The sequence below is a fragment of the Arachis hypogaea genome, chromosome 16 (genome assembly GCF_003086295.3).
Source record: "Arachis hypogaea cultivar Tifrunner chromosome 16, arahy.Tifrunner.gnm2.J5K5, whole genome shotgun sequence".
Taxonomy (NCBI): Eukaryota; Viridiplantae; Streptophyta; class Magnoliopsida; order Fabales; family Fabaceae; genus Arachis; species Arachis hypogaea.
Window position 1 is genome coordinate 64152640 of NC_092051.1, and position 3913 is coordinate 64156552.

General features: G+C 42.2%; 1 non-coding gene across 1 annotated transcript; it reads right to left on the bottom strand.

Moving 5' to 3' along the window:
• Nucleotides 1-766: 766 nt before the first annotated feature.
• LOC112760243 (small nucleolar RNA R71) lies at nt 767-870 on the bottom strand. The gene has a single exon (XR_003180692.1). It is a non-coding gene; the product is annotated as a small nucleolar RNA R71 (small nucleolar RNA).
• Nucleotides 871-3913: the final 3043 nt, after the last annotated feature.

A 3913-nucleotide genomic window follows, 5' to 3' on the forward strand; every position in this document is an offset into this window, starting at 1 on the left:
ACTTTTTGTTAACTTTTCCCTTCTCCTCTACTTTTTGTTTTCTTTGTTATTTTCAATTCTGTTTGCTAACCCACTAACTGTTTGATATATTGCATCACCCATAACAAACATCAATTCTAACACAAATACTATCTGTACCTATATTCTCTGCTTGTACTTGTTGGTTGTATGACAGGGAGAAGAAGCGGGGCTTCAACTTCCTTTGATTCTGAACCAGAGAGAACCTTTCTTAGACTAAGGAGGGAGGCAAAAGGAAAACGAGTAGTTGGTGCTGAAGAAGAAGAGGAACAGTTTGAGGAATAATTTGAACCAAACATGGAAGAAAACATGGAAAATCATCATGAAGAAGAGACTCACAACCATGGCAGAGGAGGTGGAGCAAATCATGCTGGGGAGGATAGAAGAGTTTTGGGCTCTTACATTAATCCAAACCCAGGCAATTGTGGAAGTAGCATCCAAAAACCAACAATCCATGCCAACAACTTTGAACTTAAACCACAGCTCATCACCCTTGTCAGAACAACTGTTCGTTTGGAGGAGGTGTTCAAGAAGATCCCAACTAACATTTGACCACCTTCCTGAGAATATGTGACACAGTGAAATCTAATGGTGTTCATCCTGACGCCTATAGATTACTCTTATTTCCCTTCTCACTCAGAGTCAAGGCAGCCAAGTGGCTGGAATCCTTCCCAAGGGAGAGCTTGACAACTTGGGAGGATGTGGTGAACAAATTTTAGCAAGATTCTACCCTCCTCAATGAATCAATAGGCTGAGAGCTGAGGTCCAAACCTTCAGGCAACAGGATGGTGAGACTCTGTATGAAGCATGGGAGAGGTTCAAAGACTTAACAAGGAGGTGTCCACCTGACATGTTCAACGAATGGGTCCAGCTGCACATTTTCTATGAAGGGCTCTCTTATGAGTCAAAGAAGGCAGTAGACCATTCATCTGGAGGGTCCTTGAACAAGAAGAAGACCATTGAGGAAGCCATAGATGTTATTGAAACAGTAGTAGAAAACGACTACTTCTATGCTTCCGAAAGAGGGAACACAAGAGGAGTGATGGAGCTAAACAATGTAGACGCTCTGTTGGCCCAAAACAAGCTCATTACCCAGCAGCTGGCTGACCTCACCAAGAAGATGGAGATAAACCAAGTAGCAGCAATCTCCACTTCATCAACAACACAAGAAGGATTAAACCAAGAAGCAAAAGGGAGTCAGGAGCAAGCCAACTACATTGGGAATTCACCAAGGAAAAACTATGATCCATACTCCAAGACTTACAACCCTGGATGGAGAAATCACCCGAACTTTGGGTGGGGAAGTGGGCAAGATCAAAACCAAGACCAGAGACGTTACAACTCCAACAACAATGCAGCTCATCAACAATTCACCCAGAGGACATCTCAACACCCCCACAACAACACTTCTCCACATACTTATCAAAACCAAAACAGCACATCTGCTCCGAACCACTCATCAATTGATGACAGGCTCTCTAAGATTGAAGCCTTACTTGAAGGAATAAGCCAAGAGATTCAAGAAAATAAGGTGTTCAAAGAGGAGGTGCGAGCCAATATTAAGAACCAGGGAGAAACCATTAGGAAGCTAGAATTCCAGGTGGGATACTTAGCTGAGAAGATTCCCAAACCTACTGATAGCTTCCCAAGTGACACTGAGAAAAACCCCAAGGGAGAAGCAAAGAAAGTAAGATGGAAAGATTGCAAAATGGTCACTACAAGTGATCAAGAGATTGAAGACAAGCAAGGAAAAATGTGCAAACAACCTGAAGACAACTCAACAAAGGAGGAGGACAGAGATCACAAAGAACCAGAAATCTCACAACAAGAACTCCTGAAGCTGTATACACCATTCCCTCAACTGCTCAAAGGTGTTGTGGGAAAAAGAATATACTCAAGGTTCCTAGACTTGTTTGCATCTCTGCATGTGAACATACCATTCATCAAGGCAATTCAACAAATGCCTGCATTCATCAAATATATGAAGGAACTTCTTCCCAGGAAAAGCTCACTCAAGGAGGGCAGACTATAGTGATGAACAAGGAATGCAGTGCCCTTATTCAACCTGAGTTGCCTACAAAAAGAAGAGACCCAGGAAGTTTTCATATACCTTGTGCCATAGGTGAAAATATGTTCGACAGAGCACTATGCGATTTAGGGTCCAGCATCAACTTACTGCCTTATCCCTGGTGAAGAGGCTGCAGATCAATGAGATAATGCCCACAGATGTCATTATCAGACTGGCTAACAAAACTCAAAAGCAAGCAATAGGAGTGGTGGAAAATGTGTTGCTAAAGGTTGGGAAGTACTTTCTCCCAACAGACTTTGTCATTCTGGACATGGAAGAAAGTCACACTCACCCAATCATATTGGGAAGACCATTCCTAGCTACAGCCAGAGCACTTATCGATGTAGAGAAAGGGGAGCTAATATTGAGAATTCATGATGAACAACTCAGCTTCAATGTCTTCAACTTCTCACAAGAAACAGATCAAGAGGACAAGGAACTCAGCATAAACGATAAGGAGACACTGAAGGAGGAGACAAGCACTGAAGCACAGCTAGTTCATTCTGAAACCCCCTCAATTGATAAACAAGGAAAACAGCAACTGCCACAACTCAAGGAAAAATTGGAGGAACCCAAACCTCTAGAGGCAGGTGAAGACAGCATCACAACTCCTTGGAGAAAAGAGGTCACCAAGGGGAAAGCAACCTCAAAAGAAACAAAGAAGAAGGTACCAAGGAAATGGAGGAACAAGAAGATCCCTACGGAAGACTTCTCTCCAGGGGATAGAGTTGTCTCAGCCTACTTCCCAGATATTCCCCTAATCTCCCTACTGTGCCATCTCAATTACCCAAGGTCTTCACTATCAACAGAGTTCTTTCCCTGGAACATGTGGAAATCATTGATCCAACCAATGGATACAAGTCCACAGCAAGAGGGGAGGACTTTAAGCACTACCAACCACCATGATGAAGGAAAAACGTCAAGCTAGTGACGCCAAAGAAGCGCTTCATGGGAGGTAACCCATGTTTTATATGCTTTCAGATGATAATGAATAAGTCAATCTTTATGGGCTTCAATCCAAACTTAACAAACAAATTGGTGAAAATCTTCTTATGCAGAATATAGTGAGGAACAAGTTTGGTGTTCAAAGCAAACCAAGTTGTATGCTAGTCTTGGGAGCTTTGAACACAAAACTTTCATCACAGTGCTTCAAACTAAGTTTGGTGTCACCCCATGGTGCCACCAAAATGCATATAAGGAACCACCAATAGCTAGTTAGTTAGTTGAAATTCATAAACAAACAATCAAATCCTTTCTTTCAAGTTATTCTAGCCGTAGAGTTTTAATTTTCTTATATATTAATTCCCTTATTTTGAATCTTTATAGGAAAAGAAAAGAAGCATGAAAGGGATTGATTGGACAATTAAATGGGGGAGATTTCGCCACTTAATGAAGAGCACTACACACATGTCTCAAGAGGGAACGCATGGGGAAACGCTGCCATGCAACATTGGAGAAAGAAGAACCTTGAAGACCGAACCAATCACTCTCATTAAAGTGATGATCCTTGTCTTCCCTTCATACACAACCCCATCCGTTCATCTAGTAAACATTCATGCAATCCACACCCTTCATCCACTCATGATTTTCTTATATAAGTGAACCGTAGTACATGCTCACTCCTCACATTCAAATCCCCACTCTCCACACTTCTATTGGCACACTGAACCCTTCATCACAAATTGCTTTAACCAACCCTCTCTTCATCTATCCGAAGCCTCAAACCCCCTCAAACAACAATTCAAGTCATGGCATCATCAAGCTCAAAGAGGCAAAAGAGGAAGGGGCCTATGGAGAGTGCTCCTTTTGATGACAAGAGATTCAAGA